The 21,303-nt window shown below is 28.4% G+C and overlaps 1 protein-coding gene across 5 annotated transcripts in view; it reads right to left on the minus strand.

Moving 5' to 3' along the window:
- The window catches only part of Scp2 (Sarcoplasmic calcium-binding protein 2), an 869,372-nt gene that overhangs the window by 348,276 nt on the left and 499,793 nt on the right, over positions 1–21,303 (minus strand). Inside the window, exon 1 of one of the 5 annotated variants that reach the window (XM_075376002.1) lies at positions 20,141–20,218. The exons of the other annotated variants lie outside the window; for them this stretch is intronic. The gene's annotated coding sequence lies outside the window, so the exon portion shown is untranslated. Of the gene's footprint in view, positions 1–20,140; positions 20,219–21,303 lie in introns of those variants that run through there. 5 annotated transcript variants of the gene reach the window in all.

Below are 21,303 nucleotides of genomic sequence, written 5' to 3' on the forward strand. Positions count from 1 at the left end.
TATTATCACATAATATACGCTTACGGGAAGCAAAAATACAGAGTGTTCAAAAAGTGACGCAAACCTATGGAAGGCCGGCCTTCGTAGCGCGATTGGTAGCATCTCGGCCTTTCATCCGGAAGTCCCGGGTTCGAAGCCCGATCAGGCATGGCATTTTCACACACGCTACAAATAATTCATTTCATCCTCTAAAGCATGCCTAACGGTGGACTCGGAAGTTAAAAAAACCTTATGAAAGAATGTTTTCTTCTTTCGTTGCTGATTTAATTGAGGAAAACTGAGGAAAATGGATTACACAATGCAGCAGAGAATATTCATTGTCTCCCAATACGTTAGATCTGCCAGTTACCCCAGACCCAGAATACATTCACAGAAAGGTACGTTGTGGGTGCACCAAAGAAGTTCTCCATCAAGCGGCTATACGGCAAGTTCCAAGAGACAGGAAATATGGCAGATGCACGAAAAAGTGGTCGACCGAAAACGCTAACACCAGAAATGTTGATCGACGTGCAAGCTGCACATTCTGTTAGTACCAAGAAGTCTGTGCGACGCCTATTTAGCCAGTCTGGTCTTTCCGTCAGTAGTGCTCACACATCACCGCTCAAGTGTTTAAAGGTGCATCCGAACAGAATTCGCATTGTTCACGAGGTTTTACCTGCAGACACTGGAAAACGTATAGCTTTTTGTTAGAGGTTTACTTCATTTGTAACGTCAAACGGGGAAGAACTCGATGATCGGTTTTGGTCTGACGAGGGACGGTTCCACCTTGTTGGATACGTGAATGCACAAAATTCACGCATTTGATGTACGGAAAATCCACATCAGTTGCACGAGTCTCCTCTGTACGGACAAAAAGTGGGTGTTTGTAGTCAATTTCACGTACGCGAATCTTCATGAGGTTTTTTCATGGCACAGTGAACAGCGAGCGCTACATATAGAAGATAGTGCAATATTTTTAAACACTATACCTGCAGACTGGCTAGAGTGCATTAATTTCAGCACGACAATGTTGCGGCTCATACAGCCAACAAAACTATGACTTTCTTAAATCAGTGATTTCATGGAGAAGTAATTCCGAAGAGGTTGTGGCACTCTTGATTTCCTGATTTATCCCCTCTTGATTTTTTCTTGTGAGGACATCTTAAGGATGCTGCTTACAAAACTGGTCCTCATACCGTTCCCGAATTACAGAGCGAAATTAAAAAATGTATCGCTGCAATACCTCAAAAACGTTACATGTTTTTAAGAGCATTCAACATCGTATTTAAGTGTGTGAATCGCCTACTGGAGACCACTTTCAACAACTTTTGTAACTTACTCATTTTCCCTTAAGGTTGCGTCACCTTTTGAACACTGTATTATAAAATATTTAATTAGCATTGTTGATACCTTCTACTGTACGTAAGTATTTTAATCTGTTATGACATGGACAAAAAGCTTCATGTTTTATCGGTATAAGGGTTTGGAAAGAAAGACTGGAAATGAAGGTAGAATCAACAAAAAGATATGATTTATATTTATCAACGTATAAAATGTTGTCAAAAAATATTTAATTAAAACTTAACTAAAACCGAAAGCATTGTTAAGAATTTAATTACAGAATTTTAATGAAATTTTTTTCTGGGTTTCTCATATCAGTTTTTCTCCACTTATTTCTTTTCTTTTGCCCTCTCTGACTCTGTCTCTGTCTCTCTCTCTCTCTCTCTCTCTCGCGCGCACACACACACACACACACACACACACACACACACACACACACACACACACAAAAAACTGTTTTATATATATATATATATATATATATATATATATATATATATATATACAATTCTATATTGTATTTTCTCACTCATTTGAAATATTTTAAATTACGCAAATGAAAGATGCGAAAATATTTTGTTACTAATATAGGCAGCCTATCATATAAAATTTAGATTTCATAACAGGGAGGCTGTCATATGCTGGCTACGTATGCAGGTTTGATTTTTCAATTAAATTGCTTTCTGCTTTTCCAACGTCCAATCAAATGGTTCAGTTTGTACGTATCCCACCGAATTTTCATTCTCTCTCACACATATTCCCTTACGTTCAGTATTCATTCTCACTCTTTCATACGCAAGCAAGCACACAGAATACCTTCTCATTTATCAAATATTTGTGTTTATATTATACATAAAAATTTCTTGTATTTATAATTAAATGCATATAGGTACATTATGTGTCGTTCCTAAATATTAGAACTTCTATCTAAATGACAAAAAAAGGAAAATTCTTTTTTTCATAAACAAAAATTCAATTGACGGATAAACGTATACTCTTTGATTCAAACTTGTTTAGTATAAAAAAAAATCAAGATGTTTTTGAAGTCCAAGAACGAAACGTTTTCTGATTTTTTAAAAATCAATGTTATTTTTTTTAAATTAAGAAATTTTAAATTCGTCTTCCAAATTTATTTTTACTTTTTAAAATCAAGGAGCCGTGTATGATTAAAAAATAATGTAAAAGTGAATTGATAAAAAACAATTTAACTTTAGAAAATCTGATATAAAAAAATAATGTATTGCATCATTTTTCTCTTCAATTTTTTCTTTTCTTTTATTAAGATTCTTATTCTTCTAAGAATAAAATAATTTAAATAATTTGTTTTTACTTATTATTTAAATTATTCTTTCTAAATTTGTTATTGCAGTTTTACGGATACTTCGATTTCAAACTTTTATTAAAAATTATCTATTTCTTATTTAAAGCCGAAGGTTTATTTCCTTGTCTGTTTGTTTATATGTATATTCTCGCGTCACACGAGAACCAACCGACGAATTTCTTCTAAATTTTCAGGATAATTCGTGTTATCCCAGGGAAGATTTTAAGCCATAGACGGAGATACGTCCATTGGGGTGTAGTTACCAATTAAACATATTCATTAAAGAAGAAAAAATTAATAATTATTGATAATTAAAAATTTAATTAATCTAAGTTACCATGACAACAGAAATAAGTTGTGAAGTTTTCCTTGTCAAAGGTCATAGTACTTTAGTTACCATAGTTACTATGATTCTGTCGTTTGTAATTTAGTTCCTTTTTCAGGTTTCTATAAACCTGAATACTTATACTGTTATTTATCAGTATTATTCTCGCAACCATTAGGATAACGAACAGTGCAGGAGGTCCTGGCTAGACGAGAAGGGCGAGCGGCGAGCTCTGCGGCCCTAGATTCGGTTCCCTGGAGAATACCGGGAGCCCCGAGGCTCGCCGGGTGCCCCGACCGGCTTGTATCTTTAAAAAAAAAAAAAAATCTATAAAAAATTTCTAAATTTATTATACACAAAACTATTCTACTGGCTTTTATCTATCAGTCTTTTCTTTTTACTTCATCGTTGGAAAATGTAACAATATGAAACCCACTCGTTTTTTCTAATTAATGGATTTTCTTAAAAACTATGTACATTATTTTTTATTTATATTTTAGATTAGAAAATAATTCTATGTTAATAAAAAACTCTTTTTTAAAACGTACTGAAGAGGAATCATGATAGAATGTAAATTACGAAACTTTGGAATAAAAATTTCTCCCTGTTCCAATGAATCTATGTTCAAAATTAAAAAAGAAATAAATAAATAAATAAAAATACATACAAATAAACAAAACTGCCCCAAATTGAAATGTTACCTGTAAATTTCTACCGGTTGTCGTAAAAAATATTTTATGGTAAACTTGCATATGTGTACAGAATTCTAGAAACATTGCTAGACCAAAAAATTATACACAATTTATAGTAATTCTAAACGGTGGAAGATAAGTTGAATAAAAAAAACAAAAGTTAGAAAAATTCTAATTTTATTTAGAAACGGTATATTACAAAAATAATTAAATTTTATTGAATAAATTAAATTTCTAAAAGTTTTTTGTGTTTATTGGCTATTTAACAAAGTTATTTTTCGTCAAATATAAAAATAGCCTTTTTACCCCTTTTTACTGGTTTTCACACCAAATTTCTCAAAAACTACCCCAGATACGGTTCTCAGACCTACTTTATTCAATTCTTCAGGTCAAAAACTAAGAAATCATAAATTCTGTCTCTTAAATAACGTCCTAAAAATTTCAGTACAACCTCATTTCACCGAGGTAGCTGAAATCCAAGCAAACTCATTCACTAGCCGTAATTCGAAAACGAAGCATTTTATGACATCTGTTTATATGTACTTTTTCCATTATTTTCGCGAGTAAAATACATTATAAATGTTCCTGGAGAACTTTGCGATATAATCCGTATAAAGCAAGAAATCCCTTTCCAAAAAAAAACAAAAATAAAATATTGCAAGAGAGTAATACTTCTGAAGCTCTACATGGAAAAGAGAGTTTACAATGATTTTCAGAATAAAACTAAAAAATTAAAAAAAGAAATTTTAGGAAAAATATATGATCCAAAATATGAACAAACTCGTTTGTTTGGCGTAAACTCGTCGTAAATCAGAAAATTTCTAAGGCGAGAGTTCATAATAAAAGTAGTTAATTTTATACGGATTTGAACACTAGATTGTAGATACCAGTGAATTTTTTGGTGGTTGAATTTCAATAGGGCATCGATTCCTATGCAGCCATGAGGTGAAGCGGCATCTCGACGATGGTAGTAAGTGAAAGTAAATGTCTCGCGGGACTCTGCGATGGAGATGAGTGGGACTAGGTCAGTCCACCTCTCCTTGGTAGACCAGACCGGCGTCCATAATGAAACAAAGTCAGGAGTATGGACTGAAGCTGAATTCACTAAAGGAACTAGGAATAAATTTCGTTGTTGCGAACAACATTTTTGGTGGTATGTTATTATTCATTTGCCTCAAATTTATTGATGTTTACACACGAATTGGCTCTATAAAATGTAGAACTAGGCGGGCATTTGTGCTTCCGCGAACTCGGTTAGCTAGTTTAGAGGGTAACGATGTAGGACATTCAAGGTGTCCGGATGTGGCTTGCAGCGAGGGTAAAAGCTGAGTTTATAAAACAGTGATGTAAATGTCTACCGAGGTATTTACATCAGTGGCATCCCAACGAGACCTGGCTTATTACTATGAGATGTAAAAAGTTACAGGGCGAAAGACGACTCCCATTAAAGCCCATCAGGACTAGGAACCAGGGATAGTGTGGCGGCCGGAAGCGTCGCAAGGCGGGTGTCTTCCTCTACGTGGTTGGGATGGTTTAATTTCAATTAATTTCAAAAATGGATGCCTAAGTCTGTTCGAGACTACACATTTACTAGTACAGTTACATTACACTGATAAATCGCTAATAAATATAATCGTTTTAGCGACATAAAATAAAAATAAAAAATATTTGTTTATTTATAAATAAAGAAGAATAAAGGAAATTTATAAATATTTTGAAAAAATAGAACATATAATGAGGGAAAAATATTAAAAATTTTACCGACACTTGTACAGAATGAAAGAGAGACGATTAACCAAAAAAATGTTTAGTTTAATTTTTTTTAAAAGAAAAACAAATATAAGATAGTTTAGAGAAGGATAAAGAGATATGAAAATACTCAATATATCAAAAAACAAAATTCTAGACTTTTTCAGAAAAAAGATTAGTTGAATCTAAATTTTCAGAAACGCAAAATAAAAGTAAAAATTGTAAATTCCATGTTGAAATAAAAAGAAAGTTGAGTGAATATGAAGAGATTTTGAAAAAGAAAGAAAGAAGAGCTATGTAAATGCGGTCTTTAGACGTCAGATCTAAACAAGAAAATAACTTTTTTAAGTGTGTAAATGTAAAGGATATATTTTAAAGCTAATGTTGTAAAAAATAAGCTAATTTAGTTTACGAGGTTAGTAGTAATAATTATTTTTAAATGTTTAATTGGTGATGAACTCTAAAAGAAAAAAAACAAAAAACCTAATCACAGTCGTTCGTAGTAGAAATAGAACTAACAACACAGCATTATATGTTTGAGAATCGAATGCCAAACCTATTTCTTGAATAAAAGCCAATCAGTTACAAAAAATTAATCAAACTAAAATAAAAAAAGGTTTTTTTTACATCCAGAATTGATTAAGGTTGTTGTTAAATACTTATAAAAAAAAGTAAAATTGTTGAAAAAAAGTAGAATTATTATAGATATTTAAAACATATTTACCTACATGCATGCAGTTTAATATATACCATATATATTATAGAAACAACTCAAGCATTTGTTCTTTTCATAGATATGCCGAATTTTAAAACTTGCCTTTTGTATAACTTTGTCATTCTAAATCAATATATTGAAACTGTAACTCAACATGTAATTTGTAGAGTAAATATTATATTAAATTCGATAAATGAACAAAATATATGGAATGGGACTATCTGATGTTGAAGTTTTGTTCTTTACATGTTGGTTTGAAATTTTAAACTACTAAATGTAATTTGAAAGTACTTAATTCCCTAATCCGATTTCACCCACTAAGGAAAGTGTTTAAAAAAGAAAAACGTATTTTTTCATGAAATTTCATAATTATAATAAAAGCCAAATTTTTTTAGAATTTCCATTATAATTCATTAAAAATATTCACGAAAATTAAGAAATCCATACATACTACGCTTCATAAAATATATATAAAAATAATCTTTGCTTAGAAATTAAACAGAATAATATGTAAATTAATTGGCAACGGACTGCTTTTAGTTGAAGAGAGTCGCCGGGCGCAGCCGCCCGGCGCACCACCATTGGTTCGCTCTGCGACTATAGCAGCTAAAATAAAAATGTGAGCATATACATCTAACAAACAAACAAATCCACGCACTATCCTTTTTTATCGAAAAGAAAATGTGAGAGATTCGTGGTTTCACCAAGATGGGCCAGCATGTAACACGGTAGAGCAATAGACCTTTTGAGAAATTTCTTTGGTAGAAGAATATCGATTGGCTTGTAGGTTTTTAGGTCACCTGACCTTTCTTCGGTAGATTTTTTTTCTCTGGGGATATCTAAAAGGTTGCGTATTCAAAAATAATTCACACATCAATGAAGAACTGAAAGCCAACATAATTCAAGAATTACGAGAAATTAGAAGAACAATTCAAAAGGTTGCACAGAATATACAAAAGAGGGTATAGCGTTGCATTGATGAAAATGGTTTAGACTTTCAACATTTATTATAAAAAAATTTGATCTCAATACTGTTTTGCACAAATAATTGTAATGTTTATAACTAATCGAATTAAATATAGCACATTATTTTTCTTTAAATTAGGTTTGGTTTTAAAACAAACCCTCTGTATAAGGAAGTAAATTCCTGCTAAGTTAAAAATTGGTATTTTTTATAATTTTCCTTCAATTTTCTGGAGAAAAACTGCAATATTGAAATGAATGTAAAAATGTAAACAATTAAATTATTAGGATATAAATAACACCAGCCCTAATTTTTTACCATAAAGGAAGTATTGCGACCGCAAAATAATTCGGTTACAGATTTCAATGGAAATATCCATTTTGACCATCCCTGAATCCATTTTGACTAGTTTCGGCGTGACGTCTGTACGTACTTATGTATCTCGCATAACTAAAAAACGATTAGCCGTAGGATGTTGAAATTTTGGATTTAGAATTGTTGTAACATCTAGTTGTGCACCTTCCCTTTTGACTGCAATCTACTGGACCAAAACTGTTCAAAAAAGCCCAAAATCCAAACAAATTTGGATTTTGGACTTTTTCTTAACTGTAGTAATAAGTCATCATTGAGAGCTTTTAAACTATTATCATACTTTTTCATTGGTTCCAGAGCTATAGCCAAATGAAATTTGAATTAATGAAATGGTTGGATCTTACAAGGGATACATTGTGCCCCTTATAAGGGGCACATTGGTTCAAATCCGACTTCATCTCCTGTTTTTTTAACTTCTTTTTTTAATTTAAATGTATTGATTTATTTATTAATTATTATTAACCTGATTGTAAAAAGATTTTTACAATAAATAATAATTCAATAATGACAATAAAAAAAAATATGAAAAAATCAGAAGTTATTAGTGAAATAAAGTTTTATGTACTTTTAAAAATTTGTATATGTAATTTAATAGGCGTACAAGAAGTTATGTGGTATCCACATGAGCATTTTTTATTCAGTGTGAATAGGAAAATGGTAAAATTTATTCTACGAAGTTGAATTTTAATATATACTAAAAATGCTTTTTAGAATTCGCATGTACCATAAAGTAATGACAAAACAAAAAGGAAAAAAATTGTAGAGTATTCGCATTCAGAAACATTAAGAAAATAGTTTACATAAAAATAATTTAAAAAACATCGGTAGACAAATGTAACGGCCCAATTGGGAACGGTGTAGGAAATTTTACTCTTTATTCGTTTAATGTAAACAAAAGCAAAAAACAAATAATGTAAAATTACATAAATAATCTATCATGATGAAAGAAATTGTATTAAAATTAACAAAAAATTGTCAGTTTAAAAAATTACATATTTTTCTCTTATTTTATAAATTGATGATTACTTTACATTTATATGATTGTGCTTGTATATCTGGGTGAGTATTGTATATCTCCTGTACTGTAATAACTGTTTATTAACATGTATCACATATTGTCATGGTATAAAACAATATAGCTCGTTATAACTTACGTCAAGCTAAATGATAAATTGGCCGGTTTGCCATCTAACAATTTTCTTTAAAAAAAGACAATATATACCGTGAAAAAGCAATTCCCTTTTTGCACGTATTCCTAATAAACATAGTACAATATTAAAAGTATATTTACTAGCAAAAAGTTTCCTTTATTTTGTTTCTTAATTGCTTATTCCTTTCTTCTTTTCTTTATTGTTTGTTTCCTTTTTTTTTATTTTTCTGTTCTTGTCTTTTTTATACGAGTATATTAACTTTTGTAATATTGAAGATAAACATGAAACAAACAGATCATATTTTTAAAAAACCTTGGTGACATTACGTATTCAAATATGTAGACTTTTTTTTTATTAACCTTATTTTTCATTTTACCTAAATTTGTTTTTCCATCTACAGTTCAAACGGCTAAATTTGTTTGATCGATACAAAGATAAACAGATATCCTTGTAAAAGCACGTATGATTTAAGATGTTTCTATTAACACCCAAAAATAGTGCAATCGAACAACGATACAGTTGAGTGTTGGTACTTTTTTGTAAAAATAAAAATATTGAGGTCTAGCTTCAAGCGTTATTTTAATTTTAAAATTCTTATTTGCTTTTTTCCACCAATCATCATTTGAATTCTCATTAAGAAGACATTCAAATCATGATAACTTTTTTATTAACATTTTAGGAGGTTTTAGTAGGCCTTGTTTTACCCGTTACGCATTCATTCATTAAATTTATACTCAACTACCAGATAGGTTACTAACAGTTACACTCCCGATAAGATTACACCGAGGATAAATCTATAGACTTTCCATTTTCTCAAAATAAGCCTAGTGAAGTTTTATCTACATTCATGAAACCTAAAATGGGGGAAGAAAGGATCAAGGTGAAGTAAAAATTTGGAAAACCTGTAGAGTAAAAGCAAATAATCTCATCTCTAGATGGGACTATTTGTCTTGATGTTTCCTTGTCCTTGTTAATGTTTTATCAGGCAAGACATCTGAAACTTCTTAGGAGATCGTAGCATTTTTTGTTGGACTGGAAGCGAATATTATTAATGATTTATTACGTTTTTTCATTCAAGACTTGAACAAAATGTGAACAGATTCAAAAACTTTTAAAAGCATACCCTCGTTGGTCCCTATACTTTTTTGGGGTATGCAATTATCAAACCGTAATATAAATTGTTTATTTAGACTCTCTCTCTCTAATTAAAAAATGATCGAACTTTGATTTTGAATAATTACACGTAATATTTAAAGGTTCTGATTATAAAATTGTGTTAGATATCCTAAAGAGTTCCAGGATAATTATTTCATGAACGTTTTGAATACATTTTGGAAAAAGAATAGATTGGAAACTTCCAAATTAACTGTATACGGTTGTATTGTCTATCATATTAGGCTATTTTTTTAATTTTCTTTTTTTCAAGGATTTTTTTTTTAAAAAGAATTTACTTAATAATAGTTGCATCTCTAGTGGGATTAATTGGTCTTTAAATTGATTTAAACTGTGTGTACTGTAAATATTTGTATTAATGTTAGATTATAGAACCATTGAACCGATTTTAATAGTTCTTTCATAGAATTATTTTTATTGAAACTTGAGATTGGAAATTTTTTTTGGATGAATAGTGAATGTTAACAGAAAGTATTTCATAATTTTCCAACGACATTCTTTGTATAATACATTTCAATCGCTGACTGTTGATACAATGATTCTGTACTTGTAAATCAGTTTTATAAAAGACTAAATTTAATTTAATTTATAAAAAACGGATAATTATTTTCGAAATTTAGTAATTTCCTACGATTTTACAGGTAGAGTGGCATAATTTTATAACAAACAGCACAATAGCAATTTAGAAAAAAAGATATTTGCAACAGTAATGTTATATACAAAATAAAATGTAAATGCAATGCAACATACATTGGACAAAGGGGAAGAAAATTAAGATATAACGAACACGACATCTTTTAAAAATCAAAAACAAGATTCTAATTATGCAACGTATCTATTCTCTAACCCCAGAGAATTCTATTGAGAATTCTATTCTCAAATTTTTCTTTTACTTTCTATGTTGCTTCTTCTGTGTATAATTTGAAAGGCATTGGGAAGAACACAATATATGCTTATTTTATTCATTTATGAATCAAAGCTCGCCTTTTTTAATACTATATTACTATAAATGCTACTTGATTCTAGCAGATCATAAATAACTATCTTCATCCTGCATTAAAATCTGATTTTTCTTAAGATTTTAAACACTTTTATCTATTCTACATTATAAAACAATGTTTAACGCAAATATATTGTTAAAATACACAATAATATTATTATTTTATTTTTATCTAGCATGCTAGATTTGAGTTTTATATATATATATATATATATATATATATATATATATGTTAAATTAACGCAATTGAAAGTTTGATAAAACATTAACAAAATGAACATTACTGAACTTCACAAAATTTAACTTTTCCATTTTACCCTTTATTCCTTTTACCCTTTCCCATTTTCCTTTTTACCATTTTCATTTTAACCATATTCCCTGTTTTTCCACTTTTCCTCCCCCGTTCCCTCTCCGCGCCTTATTTCTCTTTCCTTTATTTCCCTTTCCTCATCGCTTTCCACCTTCCCCCTTTTCTTTTTTCTCATTTTCTCTTTCCATTACCTTTTCCCCGTTTTTCCCTTTTTTATTTTTTCTATTTTCCCCTTGTTCCCTTTCACGTTTTACGATTTTTCCCTTTCTCCCTTTTCCCCGCGCGTAAATGGGTCCAGTAGATTTTAGTCTATAGCGGACACACATATCGGAAACATTGAAATGGTATCGTAAAATATTTAGTAAAGTGTGTGTTGCTTTTACGTCCAACAGATAGCGCTGTTTTTAAAAAAAAAGCATGTCACAGGTGTGATATCTTACGTATAGAAATAGTAGGTATATACACGCGCGTATTTTAATGCAACGTTGTGTCAAAATTTCAAAGCAATCTGTGAAGAACTTTCGGAGATTTAGGTTTTTGGACAAACGAACATTTTCATTTTTATTTATATATATGAAATAACTAGCAAAAAGACGCCGCAAAAATGTTATATGGTTTATGTTTCATTACACATGATTTTGTTAAATTTTTTGCTCATTGTAACCAAATACTACGACGAAAAGCTTCAAAATCCTGAACATTTTTTGCCGTTTCTTGAATTATGATTGTTTAACACAGCTCTAACCCTAATGTTTTTCTTTTTATCCCCTAAAATATAATTATAGACAAAAAAAAATTATTGTATACTTATTTATTTTTATGAAATTTTTCAAAAACTTATGACTAAAATAGTTTTTTTTTTAACAAAATAACAAGTATGTTATTGTAAACAACGACGTACTGTTTATAGTATACAATACAATTTATTATACAGTTAGTTAAATTTTTTTCCATTTCATTTAAAATAAGAATGTGAGCACTTACAGCAAACAAGCCAACGCAGCATGTTTTTTTAATGAAGAGATTTTTAAAGTTTTCCCGCAGGTTTTTTAATATTTGAAAATATTACATCTCGTAGTCTAAAGTAGAAATTACTTTGGATGATGATCCCTCATAATAAATTATATAAAATATCTAAATAGTCATTTTGGGCAGTAATTATTCTTCGGTTGTGTTTAAATGTGTTACGAAACTTTAAAAAAAAATCTTATAAAAATATAATTACACAACAGTACTTTGGTGAAAAATTAGTACTTCATAAAAATTATAATTGATTTTTTCTGGAGTAGAAAGGAAAATATAATGGATTTTTAATAAAATATTTTAAAGGGTAAAACGTTTGTTAAAAAGTTACAATAAGTTTTGTGTTAAGTTACAATTACTGATAAATTTAGTTATATTGTAGTCGTAAATTTCAACAGAATAGTAATTCACAGTGGTTTTGTATTATAGTAAGCACTATATGGAGCACTATAAGCACTAAATCCAATGTAGTATTCTAGAAATGGGGAGGGGATTAGAGAACAGAAAATTGAACGACTAATGTGTTAAGTAAGACGTATAGAAGAGAAAATTATTACGAGAGAGAGAGAGTGAGAGTGAGAGAGAAATTAACAAAAGGCGAGAGAATATTTGTACAGGAAGTAAAAGCAGACGAGCAGAAGGTGGTGGTATGTAGAGGGACTTAAGGGAGAGTAAAGAGGGCAACGTTATTTGGGGGGGGGGAGAGGAGTAACACGTTGTGAAGAGGTACAAGAGGAGGGACTGCTAATTACAATTTAAAGTTGCTAAGTGATGCGATAATGTGATTAATAAATTTAACATAGTTTGGAACAGAACCAATTTTGTATAAAGAAAATAATTGCCAGTCCTGCCAACTTAACACAAGGAAATAATAATATTAGTAATATTATAATTAATATAACAACAAGACCAGAATATCAGTCCGATCGCATTAATAGGATTGATTTCAATTCGTAATAATTTATACATATATAATATTATTTAATAAATGAAGAAAGATCTACATGAACAAATATAATTAATTTAATTTAAATTAAGTTCAATATTGTTTTAAAGCAATCATTAATTATTATTTATATCGTAAATTCAGTAATATCAAACCGATTTGATTATTTAACAGTTTTATATAAATTTATTTTATTAAAAGACAAATTATTGGTTATTTATAAATGTTAATTTAGTCTTAATTTGATTAAAATAACAGTTTTTATAAAAAATGTAATTTTTGAACAAAAAATTTATTTAGTATTTTTTTATTTTTTATCTCAGGATTTGTTTATATATATATATATATATATATATATATATATAATATATAACACACACATATAATTTATCATATATTGGCTTGATCACTATAATGTATTTTTATGTTCGGATCAGAATGAAAATTTATTTATTCATTTGAAGCGGGAAAAATGAAAGTGTAAAAGGATAAGGAAAAAGGTAGTATTTAAATTAATTTCTATTTAATAAAATAAATCTGTTAAAATCAATTAATTCATATTACTTATATGTTCAATATAGTTTAATTAATAAGTAAATATAGGCTACAAAATTTAAACTATATTTATATATATAAAGAAATAAGAACTATATTAGTCAATGTCAAGCATTAGCCAATATTACGTAATTAGAATAAATTAAAAAATGGTAATTCCTTAAAAATATGTCATACAATTAGAAATAGAAACAACTTAAAACTGAATAAATTTAGAACAACTAGAAATAAAAATAAATATTTTGTAAACGTTTTAGATTTTAAAAGTCTAGGTTTCTTTGTGCCCAGACTAAAGGGTCTAATGAAGCAAATCATGGCTAGAAACAACATTTTTTGGTTCGAAAAAGAGGGGAAAAATTTATACCGCCGACATTTAAAAATTAGACAGAAAAAAAAATTGTAATAATGTTTACTATTCCTTGTAGATAGTGCTACAGCAGAGCTACAGGTTAAGTATTGTAATCGGTCTAATTTGGGCATCATCAGATCTTGACGTTTTGACACCTAAGGAACCCAAAAAACCGGAAGGAAATTTTCCGGATGTTAATATTCGTATGTGTTTTCGGTGTTGGCCTCTAAATCACCTTATATCTCCTTAGAACTACTGGACCAATTTTGACCAAACTTGGTCAGATTATTTTTACATATGGGACACTGATGCCATTAATTTTTCAAATTAAAACGTCAAGGGAGTGAGGCTGTAGAGCAAGGTTACCCTCAGCATCTCGAGATTTCACCTAATTAGTCATTTTTTTCTTAGGCACATTTGTTAGCAATTAAATAATAACAATATTTTCAAAAAAAGAATTTGCAAAATCGCACAGCCACCCCAAAAAAAATTATTGTAGTCGCCTGCTATGTTGTGACGTCACAGGTAAGCGGTAGAATTAAATAAATGAACAATATTTAAAGTATAAAAAAGTAACTCGCTGTGGCTGGGTTTCGAACTCGATCGCACGGTCCACTCAGTATTGGTACATTAAGCGTCGTGGCTACACCAATCTGCCAACCGTGTGAGCGAAATTTGATTATGTAAGTTGTAAAATTACATTAGTTTAGTTTAGATTAGTTTAGTCGCCACACCTGCGAGAATGAAATACGGTATGCGCGCGCGCTTTAGTTAGAATTATTGAATTAAATAAACAAAAAATATTATATTTAAATAAAATGATAAATATTTTAAATTAAGTTGTGTGTGTTTGTGTATGTAAGCTATGCACCTGAAACAACCCACAGTTTTAGGAAATTCCCCGAACGCGGCTTTGTCAGTTTTTTTATCGATAATTTAAAACACTGGATTTAATTTCTAAATTTTTTTTGAAAAAAAATATATTTCCAGATGTTATAATTAATAAAAAGAAAATTCCTTATAAATCATTTAAAAAAGAGGTAATCAAAATCAATTTTTATTATATATTTCATAAAAGGCAATTCTCGATTGTTGAAAGACATAAATTCAATCCTTAAAACAAAACTGGCGAAAGAAAGAGAACAAAATATATAAATCTTTTTTATAGATAAAGAAAAAGACGGTATGAAAACCCGTACATTTATTATTATCGTTTAAGAAAATATATTTGTCCTAAAATTCTAAAGTTTTTATATGTATTTTAACTTAATCCGAACTGATTAAAAAAATAATCAAGATTTTCTTACAGAAAACTAAATCTTTCTTATAAATTAATTACTCCAAAAGAGTATCTAACAGTTCATTCTACAAATAAAATTCCGAACTAAGCATAAACATTGCCTTTGTCCAAAATGGATACAAAACGGAAAAAATCCAACATTTTCTAACTGATAACCGAAAAAGTGGGTGTTAGAAACTCATCTCTATTTAAAAAAAAAAAAAGAAATTTTCATTCGCTTTTATTATATTTTACTTCTTTTACTTTATGTGAATACTTTCACACAGATCTGCTCCGTTTGAGCTCTATATGAAGATAAAAAAAAAAAAAAAATAAGCTGTGAGTAAAAGAAAATGAATTTCTTTAAAATAAATAATATTCTACTGCTAAGATGCAATATGTTAAAATATTTATTTTCCATTATAAATCCTGCCACGGAAAACATTTTCAAAAGTCAATGAATATTGAAATTAGGCTACAATCTGAATTTGTTATAAATTGATAAAAAACAAGAAATCCAACTTGTTCTTATTTATATCTTTCATGTCACCAAAAATTAATTAAAATATATAAATTCTTCAAATTTAATCTTGCTTAGTATTGCAAATTATATTATAATTTTTTTATTATTTTCGGTCTCATTTTATTGAACCAGGAATGTTAAGACCTTTAAAGGTAGTGCAACCTTGGTGTTTGAATGGTTATATGGTCTTCTACAGATACTTTATTAAAATCCAACCTGGATTGAAATATTTATTAGATAAACTTAGGCCTATTTCCGTTGACGTGTATCAGAGATAACGTAACATTAAAAGTTGTAAGCAATTTGACATGAAATACCAGTTATTCCTAAAAATGATATAATTATTCTCAGAAACATTAAGCAACTTACATTAGAATTACTAAGGAACTAAAGGATCGTATTGCTTCCGGTTACTTTTTTTTTTTACTTAGATGAATTATTGTTGCCTATAGTCACGTCACACTCGCAAATAACTGTATAATAAACATCATTGCTCTCAGAGAAAGCGGGTATGATTAATACTATTTATATCTTAGATATACCTCCAGTACATCTGTTTCTGTAGGAAACACATTCATTATTCAAGTATAATATAAATATGTTCAATATAATTCCTAATACAAACATGATTTATTATTAACACAAATAAATTTATTGATGTATGGTAAAAACTTTTTTTAAATAGTAAATGATTATAAACACGATCTGTTTTCCTGAAGAAAAAAAAAATATTTACAAGTATATCATTCACATTTTTAAATAATGAAATGTATAAAAAAAACAAATAACAGCAATAATTTTAGAAAAAGATAAAAATAAATGAAACGGAAATTTATTCAAATTCAATACAAGAAGTATTTTTTTATAGATATGTTATTATTAATGTTCTGAAAAAGTAGAACTAAACAGATGTTGAACAAAGATTTATAAATGGTCATATATAAAAGGTAAAAATAAATTGCATGTATTGAGACTTAATTTTTTTAACAGTAAAATACTATTCGGTAAATTTTACTTGAAAAAAAAAATATATATATATCGAAAAAACAATAGTATAAAAAAATAAATCAACACATCAATACATATGGATTTTTAAAATTAAAAAATGAAAATACAAATTTGAATTAAACATGAGTTAACACAGTAGCAATCTGTCTAACTGACGTTACGTTTGATAAAAAAAATTGAATAGGGAAAATAATGATAAAATAGGGGATGGATAAATCATCGCTCAGTCAAACGGTAAAGCAAATCATATGAGTTTAGCTCGATCCAAAATAGATTATATATAAAATATCATTTGATATTAAATTTTTAACGTTAGTAACAGTGAAAGTTTCTTTTCATCTACCATGATTTACATTTATCTGATTTCCTACTCGGACATTAAATTTATTTATAAAAGTAAACAAAAATGTTTCTTTCCAAACGAATCAATTTTAATTAAACCATTTTTTTTTTTTACATCTAACTATTTACGATGATATTTCCAAATTTGTAAATTAATAATTCCATAAACGTGAGTACCTAAAAAAATAATGTAAATGTATTAATTAAATATTCTTTCTCATTTTATCGATCGGAGATATCGGGAAGAAAATGAGGTAATGGAAATTCAGATATTGATGGAATCGAACCAAGAACTTTTGGTTTGATAATCAAATTACCATCTGAAAAATCTGTGTATTTTAATATATTAATGTGTGATTAAAAAAATAGTCTACATCTGTAATAATCTATATAATATATCTAATTTAAAAAAAAAAATAATAAATAGCAATTAAATTTAACAAAACTTAAAAAAATTAAACGTGAAAAAATTAAATTATTTAAGATTTTACAGAATTTAATAATAAAAATTAAAAAGCAAGACTACCAAAAAATTTAAAAAAATAAATAAATTGAAATAAATCGAAGTAAAAAAAAAATCCCTTTCGACACGCCGGAAGGCGGTGGTAGAATTTCATCGGTGCTAAGTAGGAGATAAAAAAGATTTCCACCTTAAAGTTAAGAAAACTTCAAATATACTCAATACGGCGATAATTGCATGTGAAAAAAATTTCACATTTTTAGCATACGACAAGCCCCATCTTCTTATAATTCCAGCAACATTTTGGTCATGCCTTGCCGTAAGGGTTGATCATATCAAAACCTTTTTCAGATAAAATTTTTACTGTGCCTATTAAGGAAAGTATGATTTTTTTTATATCTACGAAATCCCACTTCTTCCATCCCCTGGACCAATGGTTGGTGATATCAAAAAACTTTACTGAGTTAAGTTTTAAGCCGTTATCCAAAAAATAGTAAGAACTTTAAACGAGTTCGATATTTTACTTAATAAGAAATTATAGCGATATTTTGTTTTTTCGAAAAAGTCAACCCATTTCACCCCTATTGTCCGATTTTGCCCGTTTACAAACTCGTCCGACATTTTTGGTCGTTTTATTTTATGTATCAATTTGAAAGTTATTGGCGTAAAATTAAGGCAATTATCGTGTCCAAAAGAAAATTTGCAATCTTTTTTGAGAATGTTCAATGACGAATATCAAAAAATTAAAATTAGAAACAGTTTTTTGATATTCACATGAAGATTACAGACACCAAAAATCAACATGATAACTTCATTTATTATAGAGAAATTCAAAGAGGATCCGGGTTTCAAAAAAAAAAAATCCATTTTAACACACTTTACACTCGGAATTTCAAGAAATCTAGAAATTGTTTTTTAGCTATTCAAATAAAAATTTCAAATACCAAACATCAAGTTGATATCTTCATTTTTTACCGAGCAATTAAAAAAAAGTAAATTTCATTATGAGTCCATTTTAACCATTTTAATAAATCCTACCTTAATGTACACTAACCCCGTAAACAAAACTTGTATACAAATTTTCATCAATCTATATTCAATAATATTTGCTGGGCGTTGATTATTAGTAACACCTGCCATGTTCTTTACATACATATACACGAGTAGATAAATGAAAAAATTATATAGCTTTAAAAGTTAAAAAAAAAAATTGTATACTCTACCTTCTAAATACTAAGAAATTATTTTTTTGCTAGGTGGTTTAATTCCCGGTGCCTGACCGGGATTCGAAAAGGGATCCCCGGATGAAAGGCTGAGACGCAATCACTCCGCCATAGAGATCGAAAAATTTGATAGGCTATACTGTCACTTAAAAATATTCATTAATATTTCTTTTGACAGATTTGACAATATTTATTTAGAAATGGATATACTGTATGTTTTTAAATGTCCCTTTAATCTTGTGTTTCTTTTTTGGGTTTTAATATTATATAACAAATCTATTTCTGGATGATTTAGTTGAGAAGACGAATCTTTTGATTAGGTCGTCCACGATAGAACATTCTCTGCGAGTCTTCCAGTTGACTCACAGATCAAGAAAGGAATTTACTCTCTCAAGCTCCCTAACAACTCTGGTACATTCAGCCTCGTACCGTGGACGTACATAAAGAAGATGGCCCGCAGTATCAACGACCATACAGTCCGGGCACAAGCCCGAATTAGTCAAATCAAAACTAGCCAAACTATTCCTAAAAGCACCATGTCCTGAAAGGAATTAATAAATAAATAAATAATAATAATTTTAAAGTTAAATAATAATTTTGAACTTATTACTAGTCGGAAATTGAATTTTAAACTTCATACAGATATCAGAAAGGTTAATCATCGTTGACAATCGTTTGTCGTTGACAAATAATTAAATTTTAATTTAAAAACGAAATATCTAATATAATATTATCTTATTTCTAAAATGGTAATTTATGTGTAACATCAGCGGATTTCATAATAAAGTGAAGTTTTAAATTATATCATGTTTTTATAAAAAGCCCAAACACGGCCTAAAATAAGGACCCGTTACATTAAATTAAAAAATAATATCTTTTTCCATTTAAATTTCTGATTAAAAATAAATTTTACGGTATACTAATTAGTCAAGTGAACAATACAAAAACGTATTTGCATTAATTAAAAAAAATTAATTGTGAACCTAACACGACATTGTAACAAACACCGATACATTTTTATAATATACTCAAGCATAGAAGATTTAATAAATTTATAAATAAGTTTGTGTTAAAAAATAACAATACTAATATGTTATAATCATTTAAAAACTCTAACAAAGTATTTAAATTATGTAAAAATTGTATAATAAAAAATGTGAAGTTAAAAAGGACTCATTGTTGTTATTATAATAATAAATTCATAATAACAAAACTAAAGCAATATGTTTAAGATATAAATGATGCAAAAATGTTGCCAACATTCTAAAAATATTACACAAAACAAAGAATAATATATAAGTATAAATCAGAACAAAAAAATACGGAAATGCATTATTTACCAGGTAATGACCGCTAATTTGTTTTTGCAGCACTAACTCTTACGTATTACGTTCACTAAAACATTTGAATACGAAAACAACCGTATGATATATAAATACGAATATTTATAAAGCAAGATTTCAGAACAAAGAGATTCCAAAAAGTAAAATAGGATTTTTTGGCAATCATTTTATTGGCCGGGGAATTGTGTTATATTATGAGTAATCTTAATATAATTCGTACGTTTCCTTTGCTACCTTGTTCGCACGCATCAGACACGTTTTTGTGTAATTTTTTTTTCTTTTTTATTTAACCTATATTCAAACAGTTACAGATTGAAATCTCAGCCCGGTAATTCCTTAAATAAAAAGTATACTACCAACTTATTATAAAAAGATAACTATTTTGTGTTTTTTTTTTTTTTGGTTTTAACCCGGGAACCTAGACAGCCGCTATATCCTATTTATTTAATACGTAACATCGTCAATGTCACTGCCATTTACATTACAGTATAACAAAAAGAATATAAGAGACAAAACGAAGTAAATTTAAAAGAACAAAGAAAATTAAATAAGAATGTAATAATTCCACAACACAGAATTTGCTACTCTATACTTATTTAAATTACTCGTTCCTCGATTCCAGTCAATAAAGAAATCATGATTTTGAAAATAGTTGAAAATTAATAGTAAAATAGTTTTTAAAAAATATTTAGCATATTTACATAATGCTCAGAATAAAGATGTACGCAATAAAAAAAAGAATAAATAAATATATAGAGATTTTATGTTTGAAGTACAATAACTTTGTTAAAATGGTAATAAATATATAAAACTTGTAAACAAAACTTGTAGAAAATTTAATTCTGAATAAAGTGGTGCAAGAAAAGTGGAATAAAACACAGAAAAGTTAGAAAACCTTGAATTTTATTTAGAAAGTGTGTATCAATTGTCAGAAAAGTAAAACCAAATAATTTTTTGGTGAAGTGAAAAATTTCAAAAAATAAAAATAAACTGGAAATTACACAACTGTAAAATAAAAATTACTTAGATAATAATTTTTTTATTAATAACGGAAATACAGTAAATTATTTAAAAAATTATTTCAAAGTTGGCAATAAAATAACAACAGTTGATCAACAGTGCGTAATACTGTATTACTGATTCTGTAATCAGAAACTGTA

Source organism: Lycorma delicatula, chromosome 9 (genome assembly GCF_047948215.1).
Source record: "Lycorma delicatula isolate Av1 chromosome 9, ASM4794821v1, whole genome shotgun sequence".
NCBI classification, from domain to species: domain Eukaryota; kingdom Metazoa; phylum Arthropoda; class Insecta; order Hemiptera; family Fulgoridae; genus Lycorma; species Lycorma delicatula.